The sequence below is a fragment of the Heteronotia binoei genome, chromosome 21 (assembly GCF_032191835.1).
Source record: "Heteronotia binoei isolate CCM8104 ecotype False Entrance Well chromosome 21, APGP_CSIRO_Hbin_v1, whole genome shotgun sequence".
NCBI classification, from domain to species: Eukaryota; Metazoa; Chordata; class Lepidosauria; order Squamata; family Gekkonidae; genus Heteronotia; species Heteronotia binoei.
In genome coordinates this window covers 46,413,287-46,427,306 of record NC_083243.1, presented here as the reverse complement: position 1 = coordinate 46,427,306, position 14,020 = coordinate 46,413,287, and positions in this window count along the sequence as shown.

The window sequence follows — 14,020 nt, the reverse complement described above, 5'->3', positions numbered from 1 at the left end:
AAGAAAGTCCTACATATGAATATCCTAAACACACTCACTGCTTGGCACACATAATATGTGATTCTAGATTAGAGATCTGAGACTAAAGGGCCGAAATCTGGCGCACTGAGGAAAATAAATGTCCTTTTCCTCCTTCAGTTGCCACCCTAATGACAAAAGAAGTGCATTGTGAGAGTATGGTGTGGAAACTGGATTTGCTAGAGCCTGTTTAGGAGGATGACTGGGATCTTCTGGCCCGCCTCCCTTTATCCCATCTTCAAAATATCTCTGTTGTTGAAATGGTTGCTGACAATAGGGTTGTCAATCCCCAGGTCAGGGCAGGAGATCCCCTGGTTTGGAGTCCCTCCCCCCACTTCAGAGTCATCAGAAAGTGGGGGGGAGGGAAATGTCTGCTGGGCAGTCCATTATTCCCTATGGAGAACAATTCCCATAAGGTATAATGGAGAATTGATCCACGGGGCTCTGGGGGAGTGTTTTTTGAGGCAGAGACACCAAATTTTAGCATAGCATCCAGTGCCTCTCCTCAAAACACCCTCCAAGTTTCAAAAAGATTGGACCAGGGGAGCCAATTCTATGAGCCCCAAAAGAAGGTGCCCCTATCCTTCATTATTTCCAATGATGGGAAGGCATTTAAAAGGTGTGCGGTCCCTTTAAATGTGATGGCCAAAACTCCCTTTGGAGTTCAGTTATGTTATATCCTTGCTCCTGGTTCCACCCCAATGTTTCCTGGATCCACCTCCAAAGTCTCCTGGCTCCAGTCCCAAAGTCCTCAGATATTTCTTGAATTGGACCTGGAAACCCTATCTAGCAATGACTTTGGGGTTGCAATGGGTATAGATAAGGAAGGGTAGAATCCAACCAGCTTTTCTACAGGTGCAGAAAATATCACCATTTGATCACCAAAAAGGCTATTCTGGAGATTATGGGGGTTGTTTGGACAAAAGATAAACAGAATGAACTCTGTGAAGAGCGGTAAGATTGAGCTGAAAAACTGGTTGGATCTATCCCAACATAATTCTGAAGGTTTTGCTGGTGAAAAATGGTGTCATAAGAACATAAGAATTATGTTTGTATGGGATAAATCTTTTTCATATGTGACATTTTCCTGACCTTGTGTTTAACCTCCAGAATTGCTATTTGCCCTGCTAAGGGAAATATACATGTTATTTGCATATTGCCCCAGCAGAAGAAAAAGAAACACAGAGGAAGCCATTTGAGGTCAGATAATTGCGCAAGGAGTAAGGCTAAATGCTCCATTACTGCAATGAACTCCTGATTGAATACCTCCACTCTGTTGCAGTTCCTTACCAATGATGGTGCTTGAGAGATACATTAAAAGATCTATGTTGATTTTTAGTGGCTTTGCATCTGACAATGGCAAGTTACCACATTCTGTACCAGTTATGCATCCTAAGATTTAACAAAGGCAGAATGTTCCCATATTTCATAACATATTACGTGTATGGCACTTTGATTATACAATCTGCATAATCTCACTTCAGTTTTGTGAGAAAAGCATCTATATCTCTTTATTTCATACTGATTTTTCTTTCTGCACCCCATTATTCTCCTATCAAACCTGTTTTTTTGTGGGTTTTTTGGATGACTGAATGTTACTTTTGCATCAATTGCATATAAATAGTGTATAAATGACATGTGCCAACTAAAAGGCTAAAAATATGGTGTAAAATGGTGCAAAAGAAACAAAAAAGAGCAAAAACACAGAGATGACCTGCAACCCAAGGTGAAATACTAAATCAAAATTAATGAAAGTGGGAACTGTCACCATCTAATCATGGTCACTAATTAATTCTATGTACCAGTTTCTGTTGTTTTAGATAGACTTATAAGCTGTGCCATACTCCCTTCAAAAATCATGTGAAATCAGCCTGGTTTCCCAATATTGGGGGCCAAAGAATGGAGCCAAGGTAGCATAAACTGCATTGTTTGACAGGCTTAGATTCTTCATTTGTCATCTAGATAGCTTGTCAAATGCCCTAGATGCTGACTATAAACTAAGCCTCTCTCCAAATGCAGTTCTGAGAACAGAATGGGTTAGAAAATGAAATAACATATTTGGTTCATGATGCCAAGGAAAGCTACCCCTTTCCTTTCAGTCATTTTTCAAAAACTCAAATCTTGTCCAGTGCTCATATGGGATAGACTGGAGACACCCTCTGCGCAAGACTGATGGACTCTGACAAACAGAAGTAGGTTTAATGGAACAGGGAGTCTCCTTCATCACAATCATGCAAATCAGTGCTCTAATTTTAATGAAATTAGATTTTCATTCAAGAAAGCTAGATTTTTAGCTTATAGCACATTTTTTGAGTTTGTTTTCTCTTAAGGCAGAAGTTTGTTGTTCATAAAACATGGAGGATACTGATGAAAATAGTATCTCTGTATTGGATTCTCCTACCATGGCATTATTATTATTTTCTTAAATCTGCCAGCAGCAGCCAGCGAATTGACTAGTTAAAGGCACAACATGCTTAATGGAGACAAGGATCTTGGGCACATTAAGACTCTCAATGTCTCAGGGGTTTGAAATCCTAGCATTTCTGGTGCCAGGGAGTCAGAGGGTCTTTTCAGGCCTCCAGATATCCATTTTTTACTTCCCCTGACAGGGATATAAGCCATCACCTCCAAAGCAGGTAAATGAAGGGGCAGTGTGGATAGTATTTTGGAAATTTTGTGTCTCTTTTAGATGCCTGACATCAACAGTCTTTCCAAAGTTCAGAACTGGGCTTGCAATGAATGGGGCTATTTCCCACATTTTGGGGAATTCCAGTTTTTCAAATCAAGCTCAAAGGATGTTACCATTCCCATAAATAATTACAAAATGCTTGGCTAAAATTATTTAAAAATAGCACCCAAAATTATGCCAGTATCTTTCACTTTGATACCTGTAATAAAATAGGAATCTGGACTTTCTTACATGATGCAAGCAGTTGTCCTGACTTTGCTAAATGCGTGCCCTTTGTGCTGTATGGAGTCTGTGAAGAGGAGCTGCTCGTGTTAGAGACACTGCTAATGTAATATGATGACTTTACCCTTCATTGCACATTAACACTTTGGAGATAAAGTGTAGTGCCATATCCATTAGGAGGGCTGAATACTGAATGGTATAGCTGAGAGCTGTAAAAGGCAATTTTGACTCAACACAAACATTCTGCTTTAGCCTTTGGCCTGTGATGTTTGTGACACTGGTTTTGTCTCACATGTGTAAAGCAAATGCCTCAGATTCTTGAATATGTATGAAGTGGCTAAGCCTTCATCCATTTGCTTCATCATAACTTCGAAAACTGGTTTCTTATCAAAGTCCCACATTGCACTATTTTTTGCTAGATGTCCACATTTCTTTTAATCCTGACTGATAACATGTTTGAATAACAAGTTCATTGCTTTGCTTGCTTATCTGATGGTCAAGAGGAGAAGAAAGGAGGGGTGAAAAACCTTTCAAAGCCAGTCCTGGTTACTTTCACATTGAAAGTACATGTTACCCTCAGCATGGGTACATTCATGTTAAATACTCTCCACACCTTGTAGGGTCATGCTGCAACATCATCAGCCTGGTCATTAATGCAGATTGCAGAAAATATAACATGATAAATTTAGCATAACACAATGAACACATTAAGTTGCCTTACATTGAATCAGACCCTTCATCCACCAAAGTCAGTGTTGTCTACTCAGACCGGCAGTGGCTGTTCAGGCTGAGAGAAACCAGGGATTGAACCTGGGACCTTCTGCATGCAAAACAGATGTTCCGACACTGAGTCATGCCTCCTCTCCACTGTTGTGACATCATCAGCAAAGTCATCAATGAGAAGTAGGGAATGCATAATATGGTGATAAGAGATAATGAATTATTGTGGCAAAAAGGAAAGCTACAGGGTTGCCATTTTCTTAGCAGGCCAATGTCAAGTGAAACACCCAGGGAACATTAACACACTTTGGCTTTAGATACCTTTGAATAAAATCAGGGCATTTCAGTATTTATTCATTTTGCTGTAGCATGAATGAGACAAATATATTTGAAAATATGTATATGATGGTACAGTGATCAGAGTGTCAGACTGGGATTTGAGAAATCTAGGTTTAAATCCCTGCTTTGCTGTGGAAGTTTGCTGGATGACCTTGGACCGAAAAGCAGTCACATGGGGTGTTTTCACACAAGAGATTTGGCCCAGCCTAGCTCCACCTTCCATTTGGATTAAAAGCACATGATCACACAAGCACATCTGCCCTCCAAGCCCCACCCATTCTCACCTCATCCTCAGATGCCTCCTATCCACATTAAAAAACTACCTGGATTTTCCTGGTAGCTTGCCCCTGATTCGGATGTAGGTCGCCTAATTGGCTGCTGTCTGAGTGCCCCAGCAGGACTCATGAGTGGAAGAGCTGTGAGATCACACCAAGCCATTTCCAGCACCACCAGGGTTTTTTTTTCCTAACCCATCTCTGAGGCAGCTTGTGCACTTCTCTGTATGAACACATACACCGGGGACTTTTTTTTTAAAGCCACTCTTTCCGCAGTGGTTCTGTGGTTGAGCCATGCTAGCAGTGTGAATGTGCAACCATGGATGGCTGCCTGATCCCTCTAAAATGAACCTGACTGAATTGGGTTTTTACGCCTTGAGATACTATTGCGTCAATTTCCCAGTGTGATAGCACCCTCTGTCTCTAAGCCTAACACCTTCTATGTTGTTGTGAGGATAACATGGAGAAGGGGAGAATAATGATGTAGCCAGTTCTGGATCTCTATTGGAAAGAAAACCAGGATATAAATATCTAACTAAAATAAACCATGCAGATTCAATTACCAGAGCCCAAATTGGCAACAGCTCCCTGTAGGTCATATATGGTAAAAGCAGTTTTTCTGCCATGCAAAGTGTTGACTTGGACTAAACTATTTGTTGTCCCTTTATCCACTTGCTTTGTTAGCATTGTTTTTGAAAGAACTATTCTTTCTGGTTATATAATCCAGCCAATCAGGGATCACAGAACCAGTGGGATGGCATCATGATGCTACACAGAGCATCATATCAGTATTATTTCTTTAAAGGCATGGGACAAACTTGGTCTAGCATTTGAGATAATAAGGCCAGTTTCATGCAATTATGCTTAGAGTGACAGTTCCATTGTTGTGGTGCTACCACCAAAAAGACCCTCCCTCTGGAAGCCTATAATTTAACCTAAAAATGTAGAAACATATGAGGAAGAGGAGTTGATTATGAACTTAGCTGAGAGGAAAATGGATCATTAAATGTCATAAACATAAATAGAAGGCCAAACCATCCTTCACATCCTCTGGCCCAAGGGCAAATAAGCAACTGTCACCTACATGTGGAATAGGAAAACTAGAAAAAGAATTGCTCAGGATGAAAATGCTCATAATGAATATGTATGAAAATTCAGATTACTGAAATATGGCTCATTCATACATCCCTAATTTAAATGTGAGGACAAACTGAAACACTTTCCCCTCTGGACTAAATGCTGCAACAACATATATGCTCTTTGGGAGGGGGGGCTTCTGATATGGTTTCACTTGCACTGTAGTTGTATATCTCTTTCTTGTATTATCCCTCTTATAACATCAGTCTCCCCTTTCGTACGTTTTGGAGAGCTTTCTACCACTAGGCTCCTGTTTATCCTGTTATCATTGGTGTATAGGTATCAATCATTCCCTGCAGTGCTACCAACAATTTTCTGGCTCTCACATAGATTCCCTAGAGTCAGCACACAGAGAATTTCACTTAGGGGTCTTAACCTGTGATCTCCTGCAAGAAAAGATAATGAGAGAGTAGCCTTGGACATTCATTTATCATCGGCTGATGATTACCTTCTACTGCCACACAACGTGCCACATTTATTGTTAGAGCAGGAGACACTGATCCTTTCTGGCTATCTACTATTATGTTGTTATCCTCAGTGATGCTAGCAATCTTGTCTAATGAATGGATGTCAGTTTGAAGGGCAGCTGTTCAGTAGTCACCTCTTCCGTTTGTCCTAGCCCACTCCAATAAGATGAGAATACCCTAAGGCACAAAGAAGATGCTTGTGAAAAGCTCACATTCCTGAAGGCTCCTCCTAGCATCATTAAACCACAAATACATTCCGGCTGCATTTCCCACTGCAATGGGTGTTGGACAGAAGGACTTTTGCAGCTCTATGGTTGGTTGTTGTAAGCCAAAATGCCCTCAAAACGAGGTTGGGGAATTGTCAGGTGGGCACCTGGCTTAATCAGGATCTTTTACCTGTGTATACAGGATTCCACATCCAGAAATTAATGCTTAAAAATATTAGGGACTCTAATTAAGTAAACAATTACAATTTATTCCAGAAAAGTATAGGCTTGCATACAAGATAAGATACTCATAAAACCATACATACAGTCCTAAGAAAAATAGAGAGAGAGATAGAGACAACACATGGATAGACAAACAGGGTGATAATTACCGATCATAGTCTTCAAGAAGGCTCCAATGGCGACGATAGAGGACGGGGAAAATGGGACCCTCAACTGTGGCCAGACTTGGGGATGCATCTAGACAGCGGAACTGGGGTACTGCTAGATGCACACATGTGGAGAGCTGAGTTACAGGTTATATAGACTACCTTGAGCCCTTAGGGGATGGGAGGCACAGGGGTGGATGACAGGTGGTCAGCTGGTACATGACCTCAGAAAAGGGGAGGCTCTGCAGTGACCATAAGGGCTGGACTTCTGCAGTAGCCAATAGCAAGTTAATTGGTGGCACCTAATTGGGTGCCCATGACTGACCAATGAACAAGCTTGGTCCAGGGGTACCTGGTTGGACTTTCAGGTTGCAATGGACCAGGGTGAGGCTCCAAAATGGGGGAAAGAATGGGGGAAATTTCTGGGTGGAGGTGTGCTTGAGTTTACCAAACTTATCTAAAAATGTGAAAATAGATGGCCAAATTGCTACCTAAGGTAACACCCGGTTTACACAAAGGAACTTGGCTCTAGCTGAAGATGGTCTTCCTCTTGTTCAGTCTTCTTCTTGGCACCAGTCTTTGTCTTGAGTTCCGTTAAACAAAGGCTTAGGTGGTCTGGCAGGATCCACTCCTAAGATAAGCTTGATTGCCTTATGAAGAAGTTGAAGCAGCTGTTTGATATGGAGTCAGGAAAACAAGATGGATTCTGGTGGTGTTAGCCTTTGGTTCATGGAAATAGACTGGAAACTGTTTACCTGTACAGTTCATGGTGGCGTGGCTTCTTCCACTGCAGCGGCCAAGACTGTGCACGCAAGGAGCAGCTGGAAGCTCGTCTGTAGTTCTGGCTAACACCCATCCAGAGATGTAGAATGCTACTGCAAAGCTGAGGCTTATAACCCTTAGAAACCATGGGCAAAGTCCACTTCTTAGAGCAGATGTGTGCGAGTCAAAATTCCAGGCACCCTGGCAACCATACTGGTGATCACGATGTCCATGTGTATGAAAAGTAGGGGGCTTTTTCTTACATTGTCTAAGCATAAAATATGAATAAAACGCTCTTTGTCTGAAGGGTCCTCGACTTCATTGAGAAGGCAGCATAATATTAGGTGGGATTTGTGGTACAGACTTGTGGTTCAAATGGAGAGACGGAGAATGGTTGTTTCTATATCTAGAAAAATCAGCAAACTGTGTTAAAAGTGTATTACATATTTATTTATATTTTAGATCAACCATCCTCAAATACATGGGGCTCTGGGTGATATACAATAAATTAAAAATATCAACATTATAACATTTAAAATTATTAAAACAATCCTTCTTACACTATTAATAATCTTAGATGGCATTCTTAATATAAATTTTAACCCACTCTGGACTGTGCTGCCATCTTGTGGGCAGGATGAGTAGGAGACTGAAGTGAGAAGACAGAGGAAAAGAAGAGGATACCAGCCATCACGGAAACTGTTGATGTCCTCAACCAAAAGCCTGGCAGAACATATCTGCCTTACAGGTCCTGTGGAATTGCATTAAGTCCTGCAGGGTGCTGGTGGTATTCGACTGAGAGTTCTACCAGATCAGAGCTTTGGTTGAGGACAGCCAGATATCTTTGGGGACAGGGATCATCAGGAGGTTATTTGCAGAGGAGCATAATGCCATCCTGGGAACATACCCGAGGAGATGGTCCTAATATGTATATAGCATAGGAATGTACAGATGTTTCTTTTTGTTTTCATAGGTCACCATTGTGAGCCTTCTGTCCATTCTTAGCTGGAGGGTGGTGATGTAAAAAATAGGTGGAGGGAGAGAAATGAATGAGAAAAGAGTGGAAAAGAAGGAGAGAAATTTAGAAAAAGAGAGGGAAATGTTTTATTGTGCTGCAAGACACTAACCATCAGCATGCTGTCTTGTTTTGCTCCAGTGCTGGCTTAACGTGATTTGTTAGGTAAATTTGCTTCAGTCTTGTGGAAATGCCGATCTAGCTCATAGTCAAAACACCTTTCACTGTGCTCAAACTTCCCTGTGCCCCCACTGGCTGCAGCCAGAACTGCATCAAAAGGGAAATCTTTGGAAAGGCATTTGACGGGATGATTTGATCTATTCAATTTATAAACCACCCTCCCTCAAGGGCTTGAGGCACTGTGTAACATATACCAACATATCAATAAATAAAACACTTTAAGCAATTACAATAAAAACAATTTAAAACAATACTGTGCATCAATAAGCTCAAATAAATAAATAAATAAATCTAGAGGTGTCTGATGTCAGTTTATGCCATTCCCATGGTGGGGGGGGGAGGGAGAGAAAGGGTGAGAGATGGAGGCCGGGCTTGCTGGTAAACCACTGCTGTCCTCAACCATAGGCTGAAGTATCCATTGAGGGTTTGTGTGTGTGCGCGATGCCACCTCCATGGGCCCTCCACTCCAGCTGACTTGGATCCCCTGAATTTTGTCCCCCCAGTTCTCCCTGTCAATGGCCCTGATTACAGCAGCTTTCCAAATTATAAGAAATCTAGACACATTCCAAAGTGATCCAAGGAGACAGTCAAAGCATGTTTGATACACTGGAAAACCACACACACACACACACACAAACCCTGCTCTTTGTACTCACTTGAATTGCTTAGGACTATACAGTGAAAATGCCTCTTCCTGTCCACTGGTAATTAATGTAATATAATTATATTTTAACTGCTTTTATAGTAATGATTATATCTTATTGTAATCATGGTATACCATGTTCAGTGAGCTGCCCTGAGCCTGCCTTGGCGGGGGAGGGCGGGATATAAGAATAAATTATTATTATTATTATTATTATTATTATTATTATTATTATTATTATTATTATTATTATTTTGTTATTTTATGTTATTTAGTATACATTGTCCATTTAGATGTCCCATCTCCCATTACAGGATTTATTCTTTTCTATTTATCCATTTATCCATCTATGCTTTATCCATTTCTTTTTTCATTTGGAAAACTTTGCTGTTCCTATGTCCTCCATGCAAAGTTTTCTTTGGCAGATTCCATCAGGAACAATCCAATAATTGCTTGACACAGAAGAATCCCAGAGGAGGAAGCCAAGAATCAAATTCTACAATTATGCCAGGAAGTATTTTGGGAGAAGCTTCCTGGCTGAAGCATGAACAGGAAGAATAAAATGGATGGGCGAAAGGGATGAAGAGACAGATGCATTAACAAAGAAAAATGTCTTTTTTCTCCTTTTGTACTAATTGAAGCAATGTTAGTGATTGAGGCAATGGTAATTCCTCAAGGTGCTAATAGCTGCAATGTGTCCAGGAAAAGAACTGCTTACTTTTCACACCCGTATCTGCAATTAATGCTCTGGAGTGCAGCAGCTGCACATTAAGGATAAATAAAGCTGCTTCATTTTAAGAATTATAAACCATTCTCAGTCTTCAGATTCAGTGGGAACTCACAGGAGCACAGCTCCTGAACCTTTCTGAGAGTTCCACCTCCTCCTTCTGAGAGTTCTACCTCATCCATTGAATAGTAGGTGCAGCTGCATAACAATCCCTGGATGAACTCCACCATCTTTTTTTTTTTTTAAATGGACTGCTGACCTTTCTCATTACTGTTCCATTCTTGCTAAGCAGAACAAGTATGGAACCAGGTAAATTGCTTTCTAGGGGCAGAAATTCAAATCTCACTGTATTGGTGGTTTTATTGTGTGGCCTGAGAAAACCACTATCCTTGATCCGGGGGTGGGGTAGGGGGAGAAATGATGTCACCTATTCTACAACTGGGAAAGCTGCTGCAAGGCAAAAAGAAATGAATTGCAATACCATGGCTACTGCACAGCCACAAAGCTGTGTAGCATGCTCCCAAGTTTTTTTTTTTTTAATTGTGTGGTCTTGCAAAAACTATTTTCTTTATCAGTTCTCTGTCTGTAGATCAGGAATGATCACGACTTATTTTGTAGAACTGTTGTGTGAATAAAAAAGATAGCAGGAATTTCTATTATATGATAGAGTAAAACATACCCATGATATGATCCTTTGTATTTTGTGGTGAAACGTGAAAGGCATATTCTCTTAAGAATCACAGGTTCAAATTTCAGCTTCATCTAGGCACCCACTGATTCTTCTGACTGATAAGTAGATCCTAGGTAAAAAGGTAAAGGTAGTCCCCTGTGCAAGCACCAGTCATTTTTTACTGTGGGGTGGTGTTGCTTTCACAATGTTTTCACAGCAGACTTTTTACAGGGTGGTTTGCCATTGTCTTTTTCAGTCATCTACACTCCCCCCCCCCCCGAAAGTTGGGTACTCATTTTACCGTTCTCGGAAGGATGAAAGGCTGAGTCAACCTGGAGCTGGCTACCTGAACCAGCTTCCACTGGGATCAAACTCAGGTCGTGAGCAGAGGGCTCCAACTGCAGTACTGCAGCTTTACCACTCTACACCACAGGGCTCTTTTAAATAGATCCTACCAAGCAATAAAAGTGAAGTTTGCTTGAAATTGCTGAATGTTTAATATTTAATTCAGCTGATTCATACTTGACACACTGCTAGAATAACCAGTGAAGCATTCTAAATTAGTTGTGTACAACCATGGCAGTTTTCATTTCTTGCATTTTTCTAACGAAATATTTTTTGTGAATATTTTTATTTTTATTTATTGAAATTTTACTGCATTATTATTATTATTATTATTAGTTTATTTATATTCCGCCCATTCTCCCATGGGGGCTCAGGGCGAAGCACAACATAAATCATATGTTATACACAATTTTTATACACTTCCATGTCATTTTACATAATTTATAGACAAAGCAGGCATCAATTTTAATGTCAGTTTTGCTACTGTAAAAATATGCCTGCAGTTTCTCATCAAGCACTGAGTAGTAAAAATAAAATCTTCACTCTGAAAGAGACTGGAATAGCCACAAAATCTGGTCACATTTTTATTATAGTGATCAAATAATATGCTTACTGGGGGCTGATATATATATTGTCACAGCTGTATGGGAGTCAGTTCCAAATGTGTAGGTCTGACTTTTCTTCTGAAAATAAAATAAACCTCATGGGTTAGGAAAAATTACATAAGTCCTTTAAGTGGAACTGGAACTGGAAGATAGTGTCATCAAACAACCAGCCATGTAGTTTCATCCATGGCCAGCCCTGCCAGTAGGCAAATTAGGCATTTTCCTAGGCTCCAAATTGTATGCTCCTTCCCTTCTGGTGCCCTAGGCAAATGCCCTGGTTGCCTGGATAGCTTGCATGCCTTCACCTGCCTTCCTGGGTGCCTTCCCCACCCTACTTCACTGTGTGGGCAGCAGCAGGAGGGCGGTGGGGGCAGCAGGTCTGCTTCGGGTGCCGTGTGGTTTCATCATCCTGAATATGCTAGAGATACTGAGAACTTCATGGTGAGCATGATCATTAGGCAAACAAACCCTTTTCAACAGCCATGATAATTCATGAGCTGAGTTTTGGATCTCCTCACTGTGCCATGGTCAAACTCTTGCAGGAAACCAAACAGCTTTGAGGCTGCACAGAAGCTTTGGTGGTGGAGTTTCGTTTTCTTCCACCTTGCAACCACTTTCACACCTGCATAGTTTGTGAAATCAGTTCTCTCCCAGTCTTGTGGATGGTTGGGTCGAGCAATTAAAGGAACTTGCTGCCTCTGCGGATCCCTTCTTCTGCTGCTTAGAACTGATGGTCGTCTGTAGCACAGCAATGATGGAAAATGGAGGGCTAGCTTTTTTCCCCTTAGCCATTCCCTCTGCTGTTGCTCTGTTGCTACCTGGTGTGTGAAATGGCCCTTATTTAGTTGGGCTATTGAGAATTAAAGAGCTGAAGCCTGAAAATGGAGCTTTATTTATTTAACTGGAATACGTTTACTTGCAACAATGTTCTATTATTCAACCCTTTCCCTACCTGCAAATTTCAGCTGGAAAATCTGTTTTTTTTTTTTAAACTCAGAACTGATGTGTAGCTTGCCTCTAGATAGTGTGTTCTCTCTTAAGGTTGAATGAGTTTGGGTTCTGCGATTGGAAGAGTAATAGTTTCTGTTTTGATTTGTTGCAATTCCTGTAGGCTCTTTCTTGCTTTCTAAATATATTAGTTAGATCAATCTCACTTGACTCGGGAATAAGAAATGAGGAGATTTGATTTTCCTTTTGGTTGGGTGATAACTATTTATTTAGTCTTTGATGCCCTGATATTTAATATATGTTATGATGATTTATTTGGTCTGCTGTATCACTTAGCTCATGTCAGCTGCCTTCTCCCCCTCAACATCCTCTCTGAAAAGTAGTTGTGCTGGGAATGCTGCAACCACCTCACGTGTATCTGAATGCAAATGTAGCGGGAGACAGCAATGCCTAACTTAGCCAGTGGTGGAGAGCACTGAAACACACTGAGACACCCTTGAGGCTTTGTGAGATCAGAGAGCTCAGAGAAAAGTAAGTCAAATCATGACCCAGAAACTGCCTGCCATAGATGAAATGCTCAGTGGAACTCAGCATTCTTGCTTGCTTGCTGTCATACTATGTGTGCATGCTGTTGTAGCAAAACCTGGCTGTGTGCATACTCACAGTGCCATTATAAACAAATTCAGGATCTTGTTTTCATGAGCAAAAAAGGACAGCTCCTCCAAGCAAGCAAGAGGATGGTATAAAACCATTTTGTTGTTTCGTCCTCTGCCTTTCTTTCTGGATTTTGCAGTTCCATACCACCTGATCCAGATCCAAAAGTACATTCATTGAATTAGGAAATTCAATTGTTCTGTTTGCTATTTACTAATTTTTGTATAAGGATGTGCAACTTTTAAAAGGATTGATTTTGAATTTCTTTTCCATGATGTTTCAATCTGGAAAAAAAAATCATGTGTAAATTGGACTCATTCTTTATTTTTTGTTTCCTTGCATTGATATTTTCCTGTAAGAGCTACAAGCTTTTCAATGTTGTAATAACAATAATGTTTATTATTATATCATCTTGCATGTAGTATAGCCAGGAAAGCCTAAGATTGTCTGGCAGCCAGAAGTTCTAGTTCTTTTAGTGTTATGCACCACTAGGTGGCAAGCTAGACTTTTTAAAGGTAAGATGTATTTCAGATATGGTTTGTTATTGCCTGTCCTGTGTCATGACCCTGGTATTCCTTGGAGGTCGCCTTACCAAATACTAGCCAACCCTGCTTAGCTTCCAAGATCTGATGAGATCAAGCTAGCTTGGGCTATTGAGGTTTAGGGTTTCAACATTGTATATCAACAAAAAACCCCACTGTGCATTATACATATAAATAACAGCCATTGTACCAATAATATATGGATAACATACATACACATTACAAAGAAATCTACAAAAATAAGAGTGAAAAGTGGAGAAGCAAACCCACCAAAAATATAAATGAATACAAAACAGAGAAGAAATAGGGAATATTCACTCATCCTTATACTTTTCTCCCTTGTATGTTATTGATGCTACTTGATAAAATGCAAACAAGCAATTTTGCTTTTATTGTACGTATAGATTAAGATTTTTTTTTGTGTGTGGTGTTTTATTAATTCATAGGAATGCATGTACATGTCACCG